This window comes from Hyaena hyaena, unplaced genomic scaffold (assembly GCF_003009895.1).
Source record: "Hyaena hyaena isolate Hyena2069 unplaced genomic scaffold, ASM300989v1 scaffold_427, whole genome shotgun sequence".
In the NCBI taxonomy this organism is placed as follows: domain Eukaryota; kingdom Metazoa; phylum Chordata; class Mammalia; order Carnivora; family Hyaenidae; genus Hyaena; species Hyaena hyaena.
This window is the reverse complement of record NW_024081064.1, coordinates 217,609-230,927: the sequence shown is the minus strand read 5'-3', so window position 1 is coordinate 230,927 and position 13,319 is coordinate 217,609.

Here is a 13,319-nt window from a genome sequence, read left to right as displayed (position 1 = left end):
GTACCTCAACAAAGTTGAAAGTACATTGCTGCAAAATCTCGTCCTCTCGGATGCCCCTGGGATGGACTGAAGTAGGTCTCCAGGCTTTCAGTAGGAAAGAAACTTCTGGAGGGATAGACCTGAAGGCCTTCCTTGTCCTCGGCAATGAGAAGGCAGGCCTGGGAACTCTCGGTGCTTCCGGGATCCCTGCCTTGCCTAGGGTGAATGCAGCTGGCTAAGCGCGGCTTCACCAGGGGTGGGAGGGTGAGGGGGCTGGGTGCTCCCCCAGGGGCAGTGTCTCAGTGGGGGGGGCTCTCAGGGTGACCCAGACAGGCTCAGGATGAGGCTAGCGCATATGTCCCAGGACACGGAAGTTCCCAGAAACACCAGCAGATAAACACACACAGACATCTTCCATCCACATCACTTCGAGACTTAATTTTGCTGGAAAATGCTGTCAAAGGCTTACAGCGCCCCACCCAGCAGAGCCGACCGGCAGGGGGGTCTCAGGGGGAAAGGGAAAGTTCTGGCTAGTCCCGTGGCTGGCTGTAAGGCTGTCCCCTGGGGCCTCTGACACACAAAACAAAACAAACAGTGTGTAGGTTCCGGAACACCCCTTCTCCCCCAGGTATAGACCAATAAATACCTGTCACTGAGTGTACATAGAGCTGGAACATTCTACCTTCCCGCGATTTGTCCCTGCTCCTCACCATCTTCTCCACTGCTCACCGTTTTCATGGACACAGGACCAGTTCCATCCAGGGCTTGTCTCTAGCACGCGGCTGGGCATGCGGGCTGCCAGGGGCGGGGGGCGGCCATGTCACCACAGGAAGGTCCCCAACCTTCTCAGAATGTTGGCAGAGGACTGGGGAGGGCCCTGGACACAGGCAAGAAACGGAACGGGGCGGGGAGGAGATGCACCCCCCCCCCCGCCCGCCCCGGGAAGCCCAGGCTGTGCCCAGGCCGCCGGGCGCCCGCTCTGCCCCTCCGCAGTCCCTGGGGGCCCTTCCTCCCGATACCTGGCGCAGGTCCCCTCTCACCCCGCACCTAGAAAGTCCCCAACATGTGTCCCCTCCACTGTCTCCTGCTACTCTCAGGGGATGCTGGGCTGGCGATGTCTGCGGGTCACATGGCTGAGTGGCGCCTGCGATGGTGTCCGCGTGTGCAGTCCCTGCTGCCCAGGCCACCCCCGGCTCCTGGGCGCTGTCCCCGACCTGAGGGCTCCATTTGAGAAGCAGACCCGTCTAGATCTCTGTGCCTGAAGAGTCCGAAGAAAGAAGTTGCCAGGGCCCAGGTTCCGGGGCTCCGTGGACCGGCTCCTGGAAGAGCGCGTGCCATTTGGGGTCGTTGGCCCAGGGCCTGGCACAGAGCCAGGGCCACGCCATGCTTCAGGAAGCCCCGCTTCCCTTCCGCCTCCTGCCTTCCTCACCCTCATGCCACTTTTGGGGTGCTGCTGGTCTCCGGGGTCGCTGGGGACCGCCGGGTGGGGATCTGGGCACAGCTGTGCCCCGTACCCCACCCCTCACCCCTTCCGAAGTCCCATCTGGGCTCCTGTGGAGACATCTGGGCAGGGAAACAAAAATGTTCTCAGGCCCTGACAAGGGTCCGTCCTCAAGGTTGGGCCAGACATCCGGCCAAGGACAAGGGAGGGGCCGGAAGTCAGCTCCTCAGGCCTCGGATCCCCACTCAGCAGAGTGGCTTGCACTGGACACAGCTGCCCCTCATTTCCTCCTCTGCGAAAAGCAAATCCAGGGCGCCTGGGGGGGGGTCAGTTGGTTAAGCGTCCGACTGCGGCTCAGGGCACGATCTCACGATTCGTGGGTTCGAGCCCCACGTCGGGCTCTGTGCTGACAGCTCAGAGCCTGGAGCCTGCTTTGGATTCTGTGTCTCCCTCTCTCTCTGCTTCCCGGCTCATGCTCTCACACTCTCATCTCAAAAAATTAAAAATAAACATTAAAGAAACCTTTTTTTTAAATAAAAAAAATAAAAGCAAATCCGCAAACCTGTCCCCTGGACAGAAGCTGACACCCCAGGGAACTGTCCCATTTAGCTCCAGACCTAGGAAGGCCCATCAGGTATGCCTGCCTCTCTCTCCATTTGTAGAGGGAGTGGGCAGGGAGGGAGGGAGGGAGTGTGAACTTGCCTTAGGAGGAGGAAGAAGGGTCTCCCAAAGTCCGCAAAGTCCCTTCTCTCCTCCCCAAGCTGAGATCTACCCTCTCATCAGAGGCGATCTGGGAGGGATAAAGGCCTTCACAGGACACAGAGGCTGTCCCTTGTGGGCCAGAGTCCTCCTGGGCCACGACCATCCCCCTCCCCCTGGCCTGAAAGAATGTGAGAGACACCCTGGGATGGAGCACGCCCCTGACCCTCCAGAGCTGATGGAGGGTCTGTGGGGAAGAGGCCACCCCAGGCCACCTTCCCATCCCCATCCCACCTGGAAACCCTAGTGGCCCAGGGGTCCCCCCGGGGTGCAGGCGGGGGGCCCTGAGTTCAGAAGGAGGGTAGGAAATCACACTTCTCATGCTCCCGCACCACTGTTCTCTGGCTTTCTGTTGTTTGTGCTTGTCTTTTCTTTCTTTTTTTCTTTCTCCCCAACAAGAAACAAGAATTATTCCTGTAATTGTCTTAAAGGTTAAAGTATTATGACAGTTCCCTGATTGGGCTGCTGAGGGACTTAAATGCGGTGGTGCTCCAGGGAGCGTCAGTACTGCTTCCGGGGGCTTCCAGACCGTGCAGGAGAAAGGACCGTGTGCCTGTCACCAGCGCCTCTGCCTCAGTTGTCCACGGGGAGCTGTTTGGTCCCCTATGCCTGTCACTCGTCACACGCCAGCTCCTGGCCTCTTCTACAAGACAGACTGTCTTCCGCATTCGCCCGGGACACCTTGCATCCTAACGGCGCGCCGAAATCTCTGAGTGGGAATCTTCCGTCATAAAGGATTTTAGGGGTGCGATCCTTGCTAGAATGTTCAAGCTCTTCTGCCTTCCGTGCTCCCCGCCACCCCCCAGGCTCCCTTCCCCAACCAGGGCTCGGACCCTAACCCCCCCGTGGTGGGGTGCTCCCTACTGCGGCCGGCCCCAGTCTTTGTCTCCAGGGTCCGGTGCTAGGGCGTTCTGTGTCCCCCACCCTGGCCCCTGGCCCTTCTCGCCTGCACCCAGGCCTGGGGCCGTCCGTCACAAGACGGGGACCCAAGCTCAGCGCTGCGAGCGCAGGAAGTCGCTTTGCGGGTGTGGGCGTCCATAATTCGGGGGAACAGAAAACACACCGGCAGGGGGTGAGGAGTCAGTGCGATAAATGGAAGTAAAGACCCCTGAGATCGCAGTAAATGGAAGAGCTGGGAGCAACCAGACGCCTGGGCTCCCCGGGGAGCTCTCTTCCTGGCCGAGCTGGAGGACACGCAGTGCCTGCTGGTGTCCGAGAGGCGGCAAGGGACGGGCGAGGGACGGGCGAGGGACGGCGAGGGACGGCGAGGGACGGCGAGGGACGGGCGAGGGACGGGCTCTCGGCTCCAGGGCTTATTCATCTGCAGGGCCCTCTCCCAGCCTGGGGCAAGGGGTGGGGGCTCCGCCAGGGAGGTGACGCAAGCCAAATGCCCCCAGGGGAAGATGGTGTTTAGAGGCTGCTCAAGCTGTTCCTTTAAGAAGGGGAAGTGCTCACGGGCACTCAGTGGGGCTTCCAACAAACAGGATGCAGATTTTCCGAGTAGAAAACACCTGGGGCTGGGAAGGTGGGGGGGTTGCACTGAAGACCTGCAGGGTGCTCGGGACCAGGAAGTGGCCCTTAGGGGCGTGCAGGAGCCCTCCCCCCCAGGCTACTGGGTGCCTCTGGCCCAGCACCCTTCCCCTTTGAGCAGGTAGGGCGGGTCTCAATACTCAAATACACGGTGGGGCTGCCTAGTGGGGCACTGGGGCTAAAATGCACTGAAGTCCCCAGGACCCAAGTCAGTGACATCGGTCCTTAGGGTATTGTGAAGAGTGCCGGAAGCTGGCATTGCCGAGGTTTGCCGGGTCCGCGTGCCGCAATGTGCTGGCTTCCCTGAGCCGCGGTCACTGGCTGCACTCGCCTAGCTTGCTGTCTGGCATGGGCTGGCCTGCCATCTTTTCTGATGCCCCCCATCACCAGCTGTGCCCCCCATCACCATCAATGCTCCCCATCATCAGCTATGCTCCCATCAGCTGCTGTGCTTCCCATCACCAGCTGTGCTCCCATCACCAGCTGTGCTCCCATCACCAGCGGCGCTCCCCATCACCAGCTGCGCCCATCACCAGCTGTGCCCCCATCACCTGCTGTGCCCCCATCACCAGCTGTGCTCCCCATCACCAGCGGCGCTCCCATCACCAGCGGCGCTCCCCATCACCAGCTGCGCCCATCACCAGCTGCGCTCCCCATCACCAGCAGCGGCGCTCCCATCACCTGCTGCGTCCCCCATCACCAGCTGCGCTCCCCATCACCAGCTGCGCTCCCCATCACCTGCTGTGCCCCCCATCATCAGCTGTGCCCCCCATCACCAGCTGTGCCCATCACCAGCTGTGCTCCCATCACCAGCTGTGCTCCCATCACCAGCTGTGCTCCCCATCACCAGCTGTGCTCCCCACCACCAGCTGTGCTCCCATCACCAGCTGTGCCCATCACCAGCTGTGCTCCCATCACCTGCTGTGCCCCCCATCACCTGCTGTGCCCCCATCATCAGCTGTGCCCCCCATCACCAGCTGTGCCCCCCATCACCAGCTGTGCTCCCATCACCAGCTGTGCTCCCCATCACCAGCTGTGCTCCCCACCACCAGCTGTGCTCCCATCACCAGCTGTGCCCATCACCAGCTGTGCTCCCATCACCTGCTGTGCCCCCCATCACCTGCTGTGCCCCCATCATCAGCTGTGCCCCCCATCACCAGCTGTGCCCCCCATCACCAGCTGTGCTCCCATCACCAGCTGTGCCCCCCATCACCAGCTGTGCCCCCCATCACCAGCTGTGCTCTAGTGCCCAGGTGTGCTTGAGGTCCGCTGGGGGCCTTGAGTCCTTGAACCACCAAGTGCCAGCTTCAGGGCGTGGCAGTCCGGAGCCCGCTATGGTGCTAGTGTCCACATCTTGACAGTTGCGCTGTGCCTCGCGTATTTGCTAAAGAGGGGAAGAGGCAAGGGGGACACATAGGAATTACTGTAGACCTTTGCTATGAAACTGTCCCCAGGGGGATGTCTGTGACTGGCCCTCCCCATGTATGAGATGGACACGTTTGGGATTCTACAAAACTAGACTTCAAGACTCATTTCTAGATCTTTTGTGTTCAATAAATGCTATGGTTTAATAAAGCACTATACAACCAGACCCCCGTGGCACCCCCACATCTCTGACACGCAAGGAGGGGTGTAGGGAGATACCACACTGCCCTCTCCTTAGAGAGGAGAAAAGGAGGAAAGGAAAGGACTCCAAAATTTACTCCAAAAATCTGCGGACCCCCATCAGAAAGAGAGTAGGATGAATATGTGCACTCCCACCAAAACTCCGCTCCCAGGCTGCACTCGGTAATTCCAATCCTAAACTGCCCCTTTAAGCCGCTGGAGATACTCTGCTCCTTTAAGAGAAGGCCCACAGAGTTGGAAAAGACCACACCGCAGAAAGAATTACCATATTCCTGCGGCCCTCCTGCTGCTTTGTCAATGGCTGCGTCGGCCGGAGGCCTGAGCCCAAGGCCCGGCAGACGCTCCCAAAGAAGGAGAACCGACCCACCCCTAGGTCCGAGAGAGCACAATTCTCCCTTCTTTTAGCCCCGGTTACTGTCAAATTGAGCTTTGGGATTCCTGACAAGGTTTGGTACCTGCGGGGCCCCCAGGGCTTCCAAGCATGCTGAGCCCGGTGCAGGACCCGGCTGCCGGTGGCCAGGAAGCGAAGAGGATTCTCGTGTGCCAGGCCTACCCAGGGACTGCAGAGACTGTCGGACTAAGAGAGGCACCTTCCTTTGGGCTGTGGTTCACCAGTGGCCCGCGGTCCAGCAACAGCCAGTGCCATAATCCTGAACCAGTGCTGAGGGTCACCGGCTGTTCCTCTGGTCTCCCTGCCCCATCCCTAGCAGACTCTGGTTTCTGCCACAATTCATCGTGACTTGCCCGGTTTCACTGGTGGTTGCTCAAATCTCTACTCTTGGAGTGGCGTGTGATCCCGAGGCCCAAGGGACTGTTCTCCAGCTGCTCCCGCCTGCAGTGAGGGGGGAAACATAGTAGCAGTCGCGAAGCCTCTCCTGGATGACTTTCCTTAATTTCGTTCTTAGGGCACCTTCTTAAAGCAGGTTTGCAAGACCTCCTCCTTTAATTAAAATCAAAAGCCAACTGAAATCCAAAGGCGGCTCGTACTCCCCTTACTGTTTTGCAAATGGCTTTCTCCACCCAGAGCTGGGTCCTCCCTGCAAATGCGCTCAGCATTCCTCTCCTCTTTGAGTCCTGAGGTCCTAGCAAATGAGTATGGGGTTTCTGGGAGTGGAAGCATCTTCCCAAGACCTTTGGCTATCCCTTTGAGCAAAGAGGGAATGACCTGCTGCTGGTTGGGGTCCGCCACTTGCCCACGGTCCACTAGATGCCTGTGGCCCACTGGGTGCCCGTGGTACACTGGGTCCCTGCGATCCGCCACTTGCCTGTGGTCCCTAGGTGCCTGTGGCCCACCGGGTGCCCGTGGACCACCAGATGCCCGCGATCCGCCACTTGCCCATGGTCCGCTGGGTGCCTGCAGTCTACTGGGTGCCTGCGATCTGCCACTTGCCCGTGGTCCACCGGGTGCCCGTGGTCCACCACTTGCCTGTGGTCCACTGGGTGCCCGTGGTCCGCCAGGTGCCCGTGATCCGCCACTTGCCCGCGGTCCACTGGGTGCCCGCGATCCGCCACTTGTCCGCGGTCCACCACTTGCCCGCGGTCTGCCGCGTTATCATGCTGCAGTACCCTAATTGCCATGTCAGATCTGCCCTGATCCCCTGGCTTCCCATTCCTTCTTTGCTTGAAGGACGTTCTCTGTGGTACAGCTCACTGTGATTTAATACAATTCACGCTGCTTTGGGACTTTACGGGTCTCTGGGATTCTCTTGTCTGCAGGATCGCATCGTGCACTATCTGCAGGTAATCACACCAGTCCCGTGACCCTGGGCACCTTTGCTCACCACTTTCACATTTGCTGAAATTCTGCAGTGGAAATCGCTCCTAATTTAGGGAAACTGTTCAGAGGGGTTCCATAGAGCCAGTTCTCCTGCCAAGAGCTCATCTGAGACTGCAGTTATTTTCCCTCCTGGTGTGTGGGGTCCTGACGCTGGCCTGGTGACCGAGAGGAGCCAGTTTGGGATCCTCCAAAACTGGAAGACAGAAGACCCACCTCCTAGCATTGTGCTGAGGGATAAATTAAATGCCCATCATGGTATAGTTACCGAAAACACTATGAATCGTTAGTGTGCTAGGAAACACCAAATTCCAGACCCGCAGGTGACACTAGCTTCTCCCCACACCTGGAGAGGTTAGTGTAACCAGAACGGCTTTGCTGCACTGCTCCTAAATGTCTTGTGCCTGCTCTGTGTCCAGTGCGGGGTGTTGGAGAGCCTCCAGGCCTAGATGAATTCCGTCAATTTCATCCTCACCACCTGCCAGGGTCATCTGTTCCTTTTAGAAGAAAAAGGTCAGCACTGAAAAGACCAAGTCACCTCCCGACCTCCAGAGGTGGAGCCACCCCCACCCAGGGCCCCATAGTTTTGCAAATGGCTCTCCCCGGCAGAAGCCAGAGCTCCCAGGGGCTGGGCTGATCTGCCCCGAGGATGAGATGGGCGACACCCTTCTCTTTTGAGATCGGGATCTGAGTTTATTGACTTTTGGGATCTGGGTAAGTAAGCTTGGAACCTGTAGCTTTACCCTTTCAGCAAACAGAGCACAGCCCTGCTGCGCCGAGGAGGGGGGTGGCGGGGCTGCTCGGCAGTGTGGGAGCCAGGGTGATATTCATGCCTCAGACTCAAATCAGGAATTGCCAAGAGTCTGCGGGCCTGTACGAGGAAGCTGCACTTGCCAGGATGGGGTAAGCCCATGGCCCGCCGTCCGCCAGTCGCCCGCGGTCCGCCAGTCACTTGCGGTCTGCCAGCTGCCCGCAATCTGCCACACCGCAATCCTTGGCCACACGAGTCTGCCCTGACTCCCCACTTCCTGGCCCGTTTTTGGCCTGGATGCATTTCCCTGCGGCACAGTTCACTGTGATTCAGCGCAATTTGCCCTGCTTTGTGATTTCATGGACCGCCACGATTCTCAGTTCCGCGGGTTATCTACTGTCCTCGGGCAACTTTGGGCAAGGTCCTCAGCATTTGCCGAATGGCTGCAGCAGCCACACTGCTCCAGGCCCTTGTTTTTCACCTCCCCCATCGGAAACGCTGTATTTCAAGAGGAATTGATACTTGACTCTTTGTCGACCCTCCCCCTAGGCTCTTGGTTACCAGTGAATGATTAGCCCTTGGTGGGGGTGGTGGAGCCGGGGAGCAGGCTCAGCCTACTCCACTTTCCCAGGCAGGTTTCAGCCTTCTGGGCTATCTGAGCAGAGGGAGGGGGAGTCCCGGGGCTCCTGTCGGGGCTTGATATGATGCCAAACTGGGTATCAAGCTCCTAGGCACAGCGTGGACAGCGTCACACGCTGCAGACTGCTCATTCTCACCCCAACACGCAAGCTTGTCTGTTTCAGCTCCATCTCCATGAGATGGACCTTGACCATTTCCTAGACCCAAAGGTGCAGGGGCTCAAGCTGCATGTTACCGAGGAGGAGCCGCTCGTGGTCCCTGGTCCTGGGCAGTGCCCTGAGTTGTGCTTTTCCCGAAGGGAAAGAAATAGCTGTTGGGAGACAGAGGCTGGTGAGGGAGAAGACCGGCACTCATTGGGAAGAGTTTCTGGGCCCCCTGAAATGCCTGTCTCCTCGGATGAGATTTTTGCGACAATCACGTCTCTTTCAGTGGAGAAGCCACACTGTGAAGAGTGGCACTGCCCCTGACTTCTCCTGCTCCCTGGGCCCCTCCACTCTCTTGTCCGTCCTGGCACCCAAGTACAAGAAGTGCCTCAGTTAATCCTGAGTGGTGTCCTTTTCCTTTCGACCTTTGATCACTGACACTGAGTGTTGCCGGTGACTCCAGGAGAGACTATTGTGCAGGACTCAGCTCAGTGGGCCGCCCCTTCCCCCCATCCCATGCAAGTGCCAGGCCCCAGCTGCTGGGTTCCTTGTCCCCCAACGGCTCCTCAAGCCAGCGACTTGGCTGGGGCAGTGAGAAGGCCTGGCTGTCCACAAAGTGGCCCTCACCTCGGAGCCGGGGAATACGGGCAAGTGTCGGGGCTTCTGAGAACCTCAGCTGAGGCATGCGTAAAAGGGAAGAACGGCAGGATTTGGTGATAGAAACAACAATGCGACACAATGTTGGGACCCATGAAATCATGATACCTTGTAAGGGGAAGCCTGAGCTGTTTCCCCCAGGGACCCCCAAAGAAACCTCCTCAAAGTGGTGTTGGATCAGGTGCCTGCTCCTTCCCAGGCTCCAGGAGGTCACAAAGGCTCCTTCTGCCAGGCTGGGGTGTGAGTGCGGGAGGGGGTTAGCCCAGGAAGTGGGCAGAAATGCACTCCTGCGGGGGAAGTGGTATTTGGTTCCGGGGCTGCTCCCCCTGGGGTTGCTCGGTCCCTTTAAGAACACCAGCATTGCAGTTTTCAGGCCCCCAATGTGGCCCTGCTAGTTTGCTAATGACTGTGTCTGCAATGGGGGAGGAGTGAGGCTGAAGGCCGCCCATCCCCCCACGGCCACTCTCCCCCAAGGACGGAGAAATAGGCTTTCGGGTCTAGGAGTCTCAGAGAAAGCGCGGCGTTTGTGGGTTCATCCCGAGAGCGAGTGCTGAAGCCTCATGGGCACTTCTGGCTGGCCACGCGTGCCCTCTGAGCAAATGCACAGGGAACTTTGGGACATGCAGATGTGTGACGGGCTGCTTGGTGTCTTTGGAAATAAAACAGTTTGAAATGCTGTAGACTCCAAATCAGCAGACTTGAACCATCGGCGCGCCTGTGAGGGGCCGGGTCACTTGGCTGGTGCACCGTGGCTTGCAAGTCGCTTGCCTCCTGTGGCCGTGCTGTGGCTTGTCAGGACTCACATGGCTGCCTGCGGTCACCTGATCGGTGGTGCGGGGGCACCTGCTGCAGCGGCCGTGGGGCCTTGGTGTCTAGGGCAGGGCTTACTCGGATCCGCAGCAGCGGAGAGCCCCGGGAGAGTGGGGCTGGAGTTCTCCGGGCTTCACGGCGACTCCCTGCAGCGAGCCCGCACCTCCTGGCGGCTCGGTCGAGGACTAGGGCAATGTCCTCCCCTCTTGGTGTTTGTTGAATAGCTGGGTGGGAGCCACTGCAGGCCTTACTCTCAGGGCTGGAAAACGCAGCTCTTCCGTGGAGGGTCAGCTCTTACTGATTTCTGTGCGGAATTCCCGACCAACCGCAGTGCTCCCTTCCCGGGCCAAGCGTGGGGGGCATATGGGCCTTATCATATCTGCAGGCGGGAGAGATCTATAACTCGCAGACTGGAAAGTTGTGCTCAGGTGATGCTCCAACTTCCTCGGGGTTCTCTGTTACCTGTGTGACCAAGATCTCGGTTCAATGTCCTGACCCTTTCTTCGCCTGCTCTGCGCCCTCCTCATGGGCAAGAGACTAGCGGAGGAATGTGGAAGGCAGAAGTCCCCCCTGAGCAAACCCCAGGTCTCCTTCTCACCGGCTGTTAGCTCTGTGCCTCAGTTTCCTCATCTGTAAACGGGTGCGATAAAGCACTTAGTTCTGTGGTGTGGACTGAGTGAGCTAGGGACAGGCAGAGTAAGCGCAGGGAAACCTTACTGTCCATTCGCCGACGGACCCTGCCACGCAAGACACGCCGTTGTTCTACACCTTTGCACCTTTGCTCACTCGTTTCTGCGGGAATCATTTCCGGAGGGAATGGCCGGGCCGAGGCTCGCCTGCTGTTAAACGTGGGGTCTGCACTGCCAGAATGCCCGCCGGAGAAGTCGCGCCCTCGTAGACCGCGGCCACACTGTGAAGTCAATGTGAAGCTGTGTGTGGTGGGCCGCGGTGGTATTTTCATGGTGATTCTCCCAACAGTTTAATAAGAGAACGTAGATCTGAAAAAACAAACCGGAGAAGTCCCGCGGGGGCAGTTTGGCGCGGTCCGAATCGAAAGTTACCTTTTTTTGTTTTCTACAGGGGTGATGCCCGCCTCTGGGACCCAAAGCCTCGCTGGCCATCACCCTCGGGTGCAGGTTGGGGGTGAGGGGGGCTGGATAGTCATAAGCTGACCTTGGCTGAGAGAGGACATAAAGCAGAGGTAGCCTCAGTGCTCAGTTTTGCTGGGAGCAAGTAAGCCTTGGCACGGAGTTGGAAGGGATAAGATGGGTTTTTTTTCCCCCACTGTATTTAGAGGGAATGTAGGTTCACGTGTGAAATCTCGGTCAAGGGGAACACAGCTCTGCTCGGCTCGGCTCAGCACAGCCCGGACCTCTAGGGCTGCCAGGCAGCCTGATCCCAGATCCTTGGCTCAGAGACCACGCCCCCGCCTGCTGGGCGCACAGCCTTGTGGGGGGGGGGACATGCTGATTTGATTCAGGGGCTCCCAGAGCAGATGTTAAAGTCCCTCATATCTTGCTTCAGCCTCACGCTGCCTTCCACTGAGGTTCCAAATGCAGGCACAGCATCGCCTTTAACATATGGGAACGTGCTGATGACTTCTGCCAAGGGCCCAGCCCCCCTTCCCCGAGCCCCGCAGTGAGCCTGGGGGGCAGGAGCGTCCCCGAATGGCTGCTTCCAGTCTTCTGGTCCAACACAGACCCTCACACGTTTCTTGGGCAGGAGGGGACCTCCTTTTTTGCTGTCTTCCTGGACCCCAAATCCTGCTCTTGGTTCACTGAAGGTGCAAGGACCCCAGGGAGACCCGGAGGGACCGGGCGCTGGCTCCCGTGGCTCCTCCCCGTGGTGCCCAGGCAGCGTCCCGTTAGGCTGTGTGATGACCCGTTTCTCCCAGCACGCGTCAGCCTCGGTGGGATACGCCACACGCACAGGGACAGCGTATCTACCAGGTACCTGAGCACTTGTTGCGTCTTCTGCCTTATTCCTTCGGGGCCGTGTGTTTGGAGCCCCCGCTGTCCAGGGAGCACGACTCTTGGACTGCGTGAGCCCCATCACTGTGGGATGTTGGCAGAGAAGTCTTCTCCTAGGAGTTAGGGCCATAGTCCTGGCCCCGTGCCGGTAATCTCAGCCATGGTCATCCCTAGATGGGTCCGGCCAGCACGTCCACCAGACAGAATCTTGGGACAGGGCAGAGAGCAGCCTGCGACTCTCGTGTGGACACACCCTTGCCTAGAGAAACCTCGCCCAGAGCCAGGGTTTGGAGTGGGCTTGCCACGGAGTGCCTGGTGGCCTTCACCCCGTGTTCCCTCCCCTCATCTCGGCTTCTTTTCTAGCCTGGTGGGAGAGGACAACTTATATACAGGTCCCATGGCCACTTCCCAACCCCCGTCAGCCCAAGTCTGCTCAGCGTCCCCCAAATCAAGCCCCTCTTTGGGCTGTAGAAACCAGCCACCAGTGTGGGCCTGGGTCTGCGCTGGCAATCCAGGGAGTGTGTGAGGGCCCAGTGTGAGCCCCCAGGGCTGGGGCCGAGGTGGACACTGCAGCCTTTCAGGGACAGCTTGGGCTGGGCAGCCAGACAGTTTTGCTTGGATCTCTGGGGCAGCCACGTGGCCATACGTTCAACGCTCTGAGATGTCTGCGCCCTGAGCCAGCCAGAAAGTGACTTACAGCTGAAAGCAGGGTTTGAACGGCTTCTGCCTTGGGGAGGCCCCTCAGAGTAAACAGTAAGAATTTCTGGGAAATGTACATAAGGCCAGACTGTTGGGAAAGACGCAGGCCCAGAATTCCTGATCCTCAGCCCTGGGCGAGAGGTGCCAGCTTTTCATGGCCATCCCAGCCCCCACCCGGCTCTCTCTCTTCTAGTTGAGTGACGGTTCTCTATTTGCTGTGTCCTCCTTCCTGGGGAGGGCAGAGAGGCTCGCTCATCTGGGGGCCTGGGCTGAGCACACCCGTCTGCCTGAGATCCCAGCAGAGGCAGCCGAAGGCGAGCCTGGCACACAGTAGGTGTGCAGCAACCCCCCCACCCCCCCAGCTGCTCTGGCTGGTGGAAAATGTGTCCCATCACCTGTCAGTTTCTCCCCAGAGGCTGAGGCAGTGCCGGCCCGAGGCACCCGCTGTTTCCTGAACCGAATGAACCAAATACATGAAATGCAACTCTCTGGAATTGCCTTTATTTTTTATTATTTTTTTTAATGTTTTTTTTTTTTTTTT